This window comes from Sapajus apella, unplaced genomic scaffold (genome assembly GCF_009761245.1).
Source record: "Sapajus apella isolate SASKATOON/1434 unplaced genomic scaffold, GSC_monkey_1.0 scaffold94, whole genome shotgun sequence".
Classification (NCBI taxonomy): Eukaryota; Metazoa; Chordata; class Mammalia; order Primates; family Cebidae; genus Sapajus; species Sapajus apella.
The window spans coordinates 2,382,777-2,395,085 of NW_022437034.1; the positions used below are offsets into that span (position 1 = coordinate 2,382,777).

At 53.3% G+C, this 12,309-nt stretch overlaps 1 long non-coding RNA gene across 1 annotated transcript in view; it reads left to right on the forward strand.

Moving 5' to 3' along the window:
- Positions 1-2,846: 2,846 nt before the first annotated feature.
- The window catches only part of LOC116535369, a 22,051-nt gene continuing 12,588 nt past the window's right edge, over positions 2,847-12,309 (forward strand). Inside the window, exons 1-3 of the long non-coding RNA XR_004262171.1 lie at positions 2,847-2,857; positions 7,484-7,490; positions 9,213-9,220. This is a non-coding gene — a long non-coding RNA (uncharacterized LOC116535369). The remainder of the gene's footprint in view (positions 2,858-7,483; positions 7,491-9,212; positions 9,221-12,309) is intronic.

Genomic DNA, 12,309 nt, shown 5'->3' on the forward strand with positions numbered 1-12,309 from the left:
ATGTGAACATTAACTCATGGGGAAATAGGGGCTTTGCAGATATAATCCAGTTAAGAGGGGGGGTGTTGTAATCCACTGACTAATGTCCTTGTAGGAAAGGAGATTTGGACAGAGCCCAGCGACACAGGGGGAATGCCATGTGATGATGGGGGTGGGGCTAAGTGACTCATCTGCAAGCCAAGGAACCCTCGGGATGACAGCCACCACCAGAAGCTGGAGGAGGCAAGGAAGGAGGCTCCCTTGGAGTCTTTGGAGAGAGCATGACCTTCCTGACACCTTGATTTTGGACTTCTGGCCTCTAGAACTGTGGGAAATAAGCTCTTGTTGTTTTAAGTCACTCGTTGGTAATAGTTTGTTGTGGCAGTCCTAGGAAAGTAAATGCCTCTTCACCACACGGCTGGGATCCCGCGCCTACCTTTGCCCAATGTGACCCTTCCTGCCCTCAAGTGGGATGGGTTCAAGCCACCAACTCCTCACTCTAGAACTTAATCTGCAGCCCCTTGTCTGCTATTTCTATCACCTTGAAATTCACTTCTGGCCACCTCCAGTGTCAACTGGTCCTCTCACCTTGGGGCCCAGAACTAGTGGGGATCCCCACTATCCCAGACAGCACCCTCTATGTCCCCGGCTGCTCCCTGGCCAGCTCCTTTTCCGCTGTCCCCTCCTTGTCTGGCTGAGTCATACCCATGCTCCAAAACTCCACATCTTCTCCTACAGCAGGTGCCCTGCCCTGTGGGCCTCACTTGGCCCTGCAGGCTGGGCTGGGCACCCCTCAAATAGATGTGGATGTCCCCAGCACCCTGAGTACCACTTGTGCCTAGCTTGTTTCATGCAGCGCTGTCACCACCAGTTTATTTGGGAATCTCTGCCCCTGGATGGACCTCCCTGTGGGCTGAGACCATGCTGCGCTCACCAGGAAAGCTTGTGACATAGGGATAATCCAGCCCAGCCCTTCTCTTTAGGGATGGAAAAATTGAGGCCCAGAAAGTAGAAGAAACTTGCCTCGAATCTGCCATCCAACCAGAACCAAGTTTCTTCTTGCTGTTGAAACACCATCTGGGAATGTTCTTTTTGGGGCCCCCAAGAGAGGCAGCAACCACTTCTTGGGCACCTCAGTACTTCCTGTATTTCAGGACTTAAGGGCCCCATGGAACCCCAGGTGGAGTCCTGAAGGCCAGGGCGGGAGATCTTTCTCCTACTGGAGGAACCATGGTGCACTGGTCAGACTGGACAGAGAATACCACACACCAGGCAGGACCAGAGCTCATGGGAGGAGAATCCTCTCTCGGACAGAGACTCTGGTTTCTGGGATGTTCCCTGAGATCAGCCTGTATAGCTTTGGACTGCCTCTCCCACTGCCTCAGTTTCCCCACGTCACCCAGACCTAGGGCACTTTAAAGATGCAAGAAAGAGCCAGTAGTTTCAGATTTCAGCTCTACCGCATGTCAGTCAGATGCATCATTCAGTCTCTCAGAGCCTTCCTCTCCCTAGCTATGAATAACGGGGGTTAAATGAGAGGCACCGGAGCCAGAAACAGCATGCAGGCTGGTTCACAGCGCTGCCCTTTCTTGTACATTCTGGCCCTCCAAAGTCTGCCTGCTGCCATCATGCCTTGGGCCCTCCCCTTCTCCCCTGGGGCAGGATGGAGGGGGCTGAGACCATGGGTGAATTGGACCCCTCTTGGGCCAGCCTGGGCCAGGCATATATCAAATGGAACCACATTTCCATATTCGCAATAAGCCAGTCAGGCAGAGACCATACCCATTTTACAGAGGTGGGAGCTGAGGCCCAGAGTTTCACTTATTTGGCTGATGAAGAGGAACAGTGTGGCTGGGCGAAACTGGCATGAACGTGGCCATGAGGCGTTAACTCTGCCTTATTCTATGTCTTCAGCCACCTGCGAAGCTTTTCTCAGGCTTTGGTGACACCAGTGCCCTGGGTACATGTGCTGGGTGATTCACAGCAGCATAGTCTATGATCCTGGTGCAGGGCATCACACAGCACCTCCAAGCATCTCATCCTTCGCTGGCATTTCAGAACAGCCAGAGACCCCAAGTTTCCATCCCAGTGAATGAGGCCCTGGCCCCAGCACACATAGTGCTGGAGGAACATGCCACCCTTCACTTCCAGGAGCCCATAAATTTTACCTGTCCCCCATGTGGGGAGGATAGGGTGTCTTGGGAGATGAAGGGCCTGTCCCACTGTCCATCTAGATGGCTGGGCTAGGTCAGGCAATTTTGCTGATGTCACCTCCCTGGAGATATTAAATATTGATAATACAGTAAATTTTCCCCGCACCTTCTATGACTCATGTCTTGCTATGTGCTGCAAGGAAGACAAGTAGGTTGAGGTGGCTCCATTTAGGCTGATGGGCATCCATTTCCCTGGCACTCTGGGAATCGTAGCCTTCTTGTGCTGAAGGGGCTTAGGGAGGTCATGTTGTCCAGCCCCCTAGCCTGAGATGAGCATTCTCCATGGCAGGGGAAATCATCTGGTTTGCTCATCATAATGATCAATCACCCTTTCTTTTGGGAAGTTCTTCTTTGAATCCGACTGTGATCCATGTTAAGCAGGACCCTGGAAGTCAAGCCCTGTATCCCAACAACCAAATGACCAAAGAACCCCATTCCTAGGGAGCAGAGCACCTGGCGGGGCTCCGAGGTCTCGCTTTGGCCTGTTTCCAGCTGCCCATTTGCTGTGTGACTTTGTACGTTGACAATATCGCTGAACTTCAACGCCCTCATCTGTAAAATGGGACAGTAATCTTTCCAGGCCACGTCCTAGGACTGCTGGGGGCGTGGCTTCAGTTTCCCACAGGCACAGCTTGGTGAGTGCTGGGGGGACTACTGGGTTAGTTGTCCTCTGCAGTAAATAACTTGATCAAATGAGACAATAATCGTGGAAGAGCTTTGCAAATTCCTTTGTAAACACGGTGTTGTGTAAATGTTAGGGGAGAATGACATGCTTCAAAAATTCAGAGCAGCAAACTTGCTCAGAAGGGGGAAGGTTCCTAAATTTTCTTGTATCCCCAGTCCTGGAGCCCTGTGCAGGAGTTTGCAGGGAGGGGCAGGGAGCTACCCAGAGCTGAACTGGCTGTGTTCCTCCCTTCCCACTCCTCCTCCCTCGGGCTTCAAGCCAGGCTCAGGATCCTGATTACAGAGGCCCAGGAGTGGGGAGCTTATCAGTTACATGAAATCAATAGGCATTTTCTTTATATTTTCTAATTAAAAGAACCGACAGAGAAAAGAGAAAAACTCAAGTGCCCACCAGCTGTCAATAGCTGTCGAGCAGGGGAATTGCAGGGTCACTGGGCCGGGCCATTTGTCAATGCCAAGCTCTGCCCGCCTGGCCTGCTCTCACAGCATCTGGATGTACCCAGAAGAGGAACCGGGGGGCAGCACATCTTCCGGTGGCTTCTCAGACTTCTGGCCGTGGCAGCTCTGTCTCCTGGGCCTTCCTTTGTCGGGAAATGTGCAGAATTGAGCCAAGGCTGCAGTGAGGCACCCCTGCAATCAGTGACAGGCTGTCGGGACAGCCATCCACTGCTAGGATCCCACAGCTTCCGAGAGACCTGCAGGTGGGGCAGGGGACTCTGCAGAGCTGTTCTGGGGAAAATGCTCACCCATTTTTTCTCAGAACCAGTGAGAAAACACAAGAGAGAATGGGCTCAAGAGGCAGCAAGCAGGATGTGGGGCAGATGTGAACAGGCATCTGGACACAGAGATGGGTCATCAGAAGCCTGACCTGCTACTCACATGGGACTTCTGCTTCCCAAGATACCCGTGCTGCAGGGCTCTCTTCAGCCCTGGGGTCTGTGAGTGGCAGGGAGACGGCCCCTTCTCGAGGTGACTGCTGCACTGCCCTTCCCAGATCCTGTCACCAGGCCCATGACCCTCTCCCAGATGCTGGGAGCGTTAGCTGCTCATGCCTCCCCGGATCTCCTGTACTGGGCAGAAGGAAGCCAGCTCATCCAGAAACACCCCAGAGCTTACGCCTCCATAAGGCAGCCCTCAGCTGATGACTGACTGAGATGGGATACAGAAGGCTGGTGCCCTGGCCTAAAGGGGACTCCTGATGCTCTGGAAGCCCCCATGGGGTAAGGCTGTGGCTGGGCCTCAGCTTCACCTTCATCTTTGCCTAGTTTTTCCTCTTGCCCTAATCTGTTCCCCTCATCCCATTATGGGACTCATCTGAGGGCAGCCTTTCCTCCATTATGTGCACAAGAACCTTGACACAGGCTCTGCTTTCTCCTGGAAGAATCTGACCCATTCAGTTCATTCATTTGGCAGGTATTTATTGTGCATTTATCACACGCCAGGCACTGGGCTAGGCCCTGGAAGTGCACAGTAATAATGACTGCCAATGGGAGAGAAAGGTGACAAGCAGGTAAACAAATAGATAAATGTGTTAGACACAAGAGCTGAGAAAAGGAGAAGACGTTGAGGGGGCAGGGGGCTAATTGGGATTAGGTGGGCAGGGAAGGTCTCTCTAAGGAGGCAGTGGCGCGTGACTTAGGACTTGGTGACTAGGAAGAGCCAGGCACGTGAAGACCGTGGGGAAGGTTAGGCAGACAGCCGGCACGTGCAAACACCCTAAGGCTGGAGTAAGCCTGTGAACTCTGAGGCCCCGAAAGACCGGTGTGCTCGGAACTTAGCTGGCAGGGCACGAGGGCAGAGAGGGTGTGACCTGGTCAGCCATGGCAAAGGCTCCATTCCAAGGGCAATGGGGACTTTGGAAAGAGGATCAGGCAATGGAATGAGAGGCTCTGACTGCTATTTTTAAAAGCTCACCCTGGTGGTCCTGCATAGATGGGCAAGGGATGGGTGGGGACCATGGGAGTTGAAACTTCTGGTGCCCTACACAGCAGCCCATTGCAATTTCAGCTGCAGCTGATGAGTCAAGAACAAAGATCCTCAAATGCTTGCCTCTGCTCTCTGCTTTTCTTCTATGGGGCTTTTGGGGGGCTTTTGGGGGATCTCCCAGGGATTACTCAGCCTGCATAGGACAGCCTGGGAGTATTAGGAGGACAGGGAGTCAAGGCCTCTGGAAACAACCATCCATCAATGGGGATTGAGGGTCAATAAGTAAAAGCCCCAGCCTCTGTCCTTTGGAGAGACAGTTCCTAGAAGTGGGCCATACAGTTTCTATAGGACCGAGCTACACTTGGCCTCAGCAGCATCAGTAACTCAGGAACACACATTAGGTTGGTGCTGTGAGCTGAATGTGTTGCCCTCAAATTCATATGTTGAAATTCCAACCCCTAGGGTGATATTGTCAGGAGGTGGGGCTTTTAGGAAGTGATTAGGTTGGGGGCAGAGTCTTCATGAAGGGGACCAGTGCCCATATGAAAGAAGCCCCAGAGACCCACCTTGCCCCTCCTGCCCTGTAAGAATGCCATCAGAAGCCTCTGCCTATGAGGAGCAGGCCCTCACTAGACACGGAATCTGCTGGTGCCTTGATCACGGACCCCAGGCTCCAGAACTGCGAAAAATGCATTTCTGTGATTTATAAGTCACCCGGTCCACGGTATTTTGTTATATAGCACCCCAAACAGACTAAGGTAGCTTTTCCCCTCTCCTGCCTCACTTGTGCTCGTCTGTGTTTTCTGTGATTGCCCCCCCAAATAAGCAAGCTGCATCCAGATCTCTGTTTCACGCTCTGCTCTTTAGGGAACCTAACGTAAGGCAGACAAAGGAGAGCCAATGGTGGCTTGGAGGAGGTGACGGCTGTGGAGGGCAGAGAGTCGGACACGGACCCAGGACGTATTGTGCCAGCCAGGCAATGGGACAAGCCCGTGGATCTGCTGTAGAAGATGAGGAAGGGGGAGGAATCAAGGATGACTCTGAGGACTTTGGCTTGAAGGTTGAAGGTTTTCTAAAATTAAGAAGATTGTCCGAAGAACAGGTGTACCGTAGGGAAACTCAAGAGGTTGGTCTGGGCCGTATTCAATTTGCAATGTCTGTGAGCTCTCTCAGTGGAGATTCCCAAGAGGCAGACAGAGAAACGAGTCTAGAGCTTGGAGCAGAGGTTAAGGCTACAGACAATCAATTCGAGTCCAGTCATCAGCTCAGAAGTGGTATTTTAAGCCATGGGCCTGGGCGAGAGTACCTGGGAGAGTGAATCGATAGAGGAGACATGCAGGTTAACCAAAAGAAAAGGAGCCCCTTCATCTGAGCATGGAGTCCTAGCCCAGCTTGGTGGAAACTGCCCAGGTTCCCTAAACTCCCTGGGTGCCTACAGTGTCATAATCTCACGGGAACCTTGGAGCAGTCCTGAGGCATAGGAGACAGGCAGGGCTGCCGTGTACAGTGGCACAGGTTAGGCACTGCCCAACTCCAGGTGGTACCATTTACACAGGACACGATGTCACAGGTGCTCCCTAGAGTTGTTCAGTTTACAGTCTTCACAGCCATATACACCTCTTTGCAAGGCCAGAGGGAATATGGGCAAGGCTCTACATGAGCCACAGGGTGAAACCTCTAAAGGCTCAGCAGAGGTGGCGATTGCAGCCCTTGGGGCAATCAGAGAAGTCTCCCTGGAGGAGGTGGCATTTGCCCTAGAGCTCAAAGAATGGGGAGTATTTACACCATTTGTATTTGGAAGCAAGATGCTCCAGCAGAGGCAATTGCAATGAACAAAGTCTGGAGGCAGAAATTGCCAGGCATGTTTGGGATTTTGCTTTCCAGGGATTGCCAAGGAAAGTAATAAGGATTATGAAAAAACTATTCTGGGTGGAGGCCCTTGAGTGACATGCCAGGGAGATGCACACAGTTATCCGGCTTGCTCAAGGTTACACAGTGAGGGCGACTCAGAGCCAGGACTTGGACCCTGGGTCAGAGGGTATGCCTACCTATGCCATCAGGACATAGGCTTCCTAGTGACCTATCACCTTCCCGGTTCCTGTCATTTCCTTTGGCAGCTCCAAAACTCCGTGAAGGAGTGGCAGCTGCCTTCTCCAGCCCCCACCTGGCCCCCAGAGGCAGAGGCCTGTTCTGCCTTTATTTTCTAGGGCAGCATCTAAAGAGGCACAGACTGTTTCCTCCGAGAGATGGCAGATTTGGGGGGAGGGGGCAGAGGCTCCCCTGGACCACAGAGAAAAGTGGGCACAAAGTAAGTTCGTGGCAGGGAGCTGGGCTTCCAGCGTGGGAGAAGAGAGATGGGAGAGGACCTGGACACTGGTAGGCTTGTTTGTCCACGAACCCGGGAGAGACAGGCAGCCAAGAGCAGGGCCTCCTGGGGATGAGCTTTGTCAAGCTCTTCCCTGACTTTGAGAATGCCGTGTTAGCCAGTGCCATGCGGGGATTCATGATTCTACACACACTCTTACACTCCCACACACACGCTCTTATACACACTCGCATGAACACACGCACATGCACACCCACGCTGTTCCGGTCACCTTGAACCTCTGCCACTCCCTCCAGTGCCACTGTTTCTTTCACCTTAGGCCTGCAACCCCGCTGCTCCCTCCTTCACGTCTCAGTTTGAATGTTCCTTTCCCCAGGAGCCCTTCTCTTTACCCCACATCTATTAAGGGGCCCTCCTCTGGGTCCGCTGGCCCTGTCATAGCCCCATCCTGTTCTAGTATTTAATGTTCTGCATCTGTCAGCCCAGCCTGCACATGCTGTGAAGATAGGCGTTTTGTCTGTCTTGATCCCTGTAGCATCTCCAGGGCCTAGCACAGTGTTAGGTATACCCTGTGTGCAATAAATGCTACAGGCAGCAAGGGAGGGGCCACAGAGCCAGTGTCGACTGAATTCTTGTTTTTCGCTTTCCTTCCTGGGTGGGTGGCCACCTCGAGCTTTCCTGGACCTGTGAGTGTGGTCCCTTCTCTGAGACCTTCAGTCCTATCTCCCCAGCTGTCCCCTGCCCCCAGCATGCTCTAGAGTCCTGAGTGCCCCCCATTTGATCCTCTGTGCTGAAGGCCAGGTTATGCAGAGGCTGTTCTAGGAACAGGAAGAACAGACTCCACACCCAGGAGACTCTTGACCTGGGGAGAGTCAATTCGGGCTAATTCCCCAATTCCCTGGGCTGTGGCCACCAGCAACGATGCTGCGTCTGTCTCCTTCAGTAACCTGCCTTCTGCGGCTGCCCCCACCTCCCTCCAGAGCTGGCTTTAGGGAAATCCCAGCAGCCCAAGCTACTTTTTCCTTTGCCCTCCCCTCCATTCTTGGTCCTGACTGAGGCAGACCAAGCTTAACCTGGGCTCACAGCATGGCCCCGCCTGCCTTCCCATCGAGGTGCTGCTAGCCCTGCAGTTTTCCCCACAATGGAGGTGTCATCACCGTGGGGGGTTCAGCTGAAGGGAAGCTTCTCTGAGGATCTGCAAACCGCAGCATCCCTGAAACCTGGGCTTCAGCGGAAGAACGGAGTCTGGAGGCTGTCCCTGGCTCTCACTGCTCTGGAGAGATAGACTTTTCCATGCAGAAAAGCATGTCTTGGGGTGTCCAACTCAAAACCTGATTGAAGCTGCGTCCAGGAGGCTCTGTAGACACTGAGCTGTTTGGCACCCAGCCCTGCCCTGGAGGCACCTGTCAGAAATCCTGTGCTAGACAGACCAGGGCTAGCCTAGAGCAGGCCATCTCTGGGAGGCGGTGCACCAAAGGCCTCCCGGAGGAGATGGCACCTCGGGGGATCTGCACAGGTGTGAGGGAGGAGGTGGGTGTGGAGGAGAAGGATGATCCGAGAGGGAACTGTGTGAGTAAGAGCCATGTTTGGGAAATGCTTGGTCCCTGGCAGAGCGCTGGCCGACAGGAGCCTGGAGAAGATGAGCTTTCATCTGCTCTGCACAGGCACTTTAAATAGGTACCTTCACTCAGGCCCTCCTCAGTGGTGGGCACAGATGGCATGGCACCCGCCCTGCCCTCGAGGGGTTCTCTCTGTCCAGGGAAGGAGGCTATGAGACTCACTGTGCCTTCACATAGTAGGTGCTCCTCAAACGTGGCTGCTGGGCAAGTGCTGCTGTTAACTTTACGGGAGTCCAGGGAGGAAGGAGAGTCCCCAGCAGGCTGGTGGGCAGCCGGGAGCCTTCCTCGGGGAGGCAAGTCTGTGCTGGGCTTGGAGAGATTCAGCCCGGTGATGAGATTTGGGGAGGAAAATGGGAAGTGTCCATACTTGGGAGGGTATCACTGATATGGCAGGACCGGGCGTCTCAGTGCCATGCAAGTGCATGACAGTGTGAGCGAGTGTGCGTTTTTACATTAGTGTGTAAGTCTGAGGTGTGCATAGGTGCACAAAACTGTGCGTGTGAGCAAGTGCAAGTATATGTGAGCGTGTGAGATTGGGAGCGTGAATGTGTGAGGGGGTGTGAGTGTGAGCTAGTGTGTGTGTGCGAGTGTGTGTGTGTGAGGGTGTGTGAGCGTGAACTGGTATATGTGTTTGGATTTGAATGTGTGTGAGTGTGAGTGCCTGTGTGGCTGAGTGTGTGGGCCCTCAAGGGCCTGTGACAGCGCATGTGGGCTTGAGCGTGCACTGCACATCACCAGAGCCACGCTCTGCCTGTTTTTGCAATCACTATGATTTGCTGGATTTCAGCCGAGCATTCAATCCACCATGAGGCATAAAGAAAATGAATTTCGTTCCCTGGGGACATTGCATCCAGCCCAGGTGGACAAGTACATGGCGTAGTCAGTGGTTACAGAGCAGCCGGCACATGGACTTTGCTTATTGGGAGTGATGGTTCCTCTAGGGAGCACCCTGGCTGGGAGCCAGAAGCCCACTGTGTGACCTTGGCCTGGTCTCTGGCCCTCTCTGGGCTTGGCTCTTTGCCCAAGTGAGAGAAGGATGCAGAGAAACCTGACTGGCAGGAGAGACCAGAACCACCGGCAAGACCTTTTCCAGGTCCACACCCTTGGCTTTGGGCTCTGTCTAGACAGGCACCCACTCCCACAGGCTGCGGATGTTCCCAGGAGGGCCCATGGAGCCCATCTGAAGGACTCGCACTAGCAGTCAACTGGCAAGCAGGAGGGTGGGTAGAAGAAAGACAATGAGCCTCCGAGCCAGGCATTCCTGCTTCAGACCCCAGGACCACCGCTCACAGTAATAGTAATTGAAGCCACCACCTAACCACCACCCCAGCACTCACTCTGAGCTGCAGCTGCGTGCTCTATCTCTGCTACCTCATGTGCCTCTCCCAGCAGCCCAAGGAGGAAGGTAGGATTAGTCCCATTTTATAGGTGGAAAGACTAAGACTCAGAATGCCTCAGTGACATGCTCTGAGCTAAGAGGTGGCTTTGACCACCAGCTGAGCTGCCTTCCTGCACTTCTCATCTGTAGAATGAGAGTAGTGATGTCAGCTTGGTGGGGCTGTCTTGGGATGAATGAGACATTGTGGGTGTGGAGGGGCCAGCATGGCACCTGGCTCTCAGTGACCGCACCCTAAGTGGCCCCCGGCTCCTCTGTGTAGGAGACAGGCCCTGGGAGGAAGGAGATCCTCCTGGGAGGACCTCTGGGTGGAAGCCCCCCTTGCTAGTTGCCCCAACCCGGATGAGGACTGGGCTGAGATGAGGGCTAAGGATGAGGGTCCCAAGGGAAGATCAGGTCTTACGCTCTCTCCTTCACTGTGGTGGAAACAGACACTGGAGCCTCCAGAACACGGCCCTGAAGCAGGTTCCACCCCAGGGTCCTGACCAGGGGCAGGAGGAAGCAGCCCTGTGTCCACAGGCCTTGTTTCCCCAGTAGCCTCCTGAGAATGGCACAGCACAGAAACCTTCCCCCCACCCAGACCACTGAGGATCCAGGTGCCCCTAATTAAACTCCAGGAAGGGAGGTGGCAACAGGGGAGGTTAATTGGCCCGGCCTGGTGTGGCCTGATAAGCTGCTGTCTGTGTTCCCGGGAAGGTGGGCTGTGAGTATGTGAATGTGCTCATGCATCTGATTGCGGGGTCACCCACCCCCAGGCTCTGTAACTAATCTCCATGGAGGCCCGAGGCTACCATCTCCCCTATCACAGGGCTCTCTTGGTCATGCTCCCCGCCTCCAACCTAGAAATTGGTCACCCCTCTGCAGCCTTGTACCAAGAACAACCTGCCCCCAGCCCCGGTCACCTGGTCGCGCACACAGCCCCAGCAAGTCCTCGACCTCGAGGGGATGCCTTGCTACAGGTGGGGCTCTGGCTCTCGGGCCCAAGTCTTCTCTCCAGAGGTCCCTTTCCTACTGGAATGGTGCTGTGGGTGTGGGCGCATTTGGAGAAAGTTGGGGACTCTGTTCAGGGATGTCCTTGAAAAATCCCAAGATAAAAATATATGTGAATGGAGCAAAGATAGCCTTTCAACAAATGGTGCTGGAAAAACTGGACATCCCCATGCAAAAAAAAAAAAAAGGGGGGGGTCTAGACACAAATCTTATACTGTTCAAAAAATTAACTCAAAATGGATTAAAGACTTAAATGTAAAATGCAAAACGATAAAACTCCTAGAAGATAACACAGAAGAAAACCTAGATGACCTTGGCTATGGCAATGACTTTTTAGATACGAAACTGAAGCTCTAGTCCATGAAATAAAGAATTGTTAAGTTGGACTTTATTAGAATTAAAATAAAAACTTCTGCTCTGTGAAAGACACTGCCAAGAGAATGCGAAGACCAGCCACAGACTGGGAGAAAACATTTGCAAAAGACACAGCTGATAAAGGACTGGTATCCGAAATATACAAAGAACCCTTAGAACTCAACAATAAGGAAACACAAACAATGGCCAGGCGTGGTGGCTCGTGCCTGTAATCCCAGCACTTTGGAAGGCCAAGGCAGGTGGATCGCTTGAGCTCAGGACCTGGGCAACATGGCAAAACCCCAAAGTCTCTACAAAAATATTAGCCAGGCATGGTGATACTTGCCTGTAGTCCCAGCTACTTGGAGGCTGAGATGGGAGGATCATTTGAGCCCAGGAGATAGAGGTTGCAGTGAGCCAACTTTGCACCACTGCATTCCAGCCTGGGTGATGGAAGTGAAACCCTTTCCCAAAAAGAAAGAAAGGAAAGAAAGAAAATAAAAAGAAATAAAAGAAGGAAGGAAGGAAGGAGGGAAGGAGGGAAGGATGGGGGGAAGGAGGGAGGGAAGGAAAGAGGGAAGGAAGGAAGAAAGGAGGGAAGGAAGGAAGGAGGGAAGGAAGGAGGATGGGAAGGAGGGAGGGAAGGAAGGAGGGAAGGAAGAAGGGAATGAAGGAGGGAAGAAGGGAGGGAAGGAAGGAGGGAGGGAAGAAGGGAAGGAAGGAAGGAGGGAGGGAAGGAGGAGGGAAGGAGGAAGGGAAGGAAGGAAGGAGGGAAGGAGGGAAGGAAGGAAGGAGGGAGGGAAGGAGGACAGAAGGAAGAAG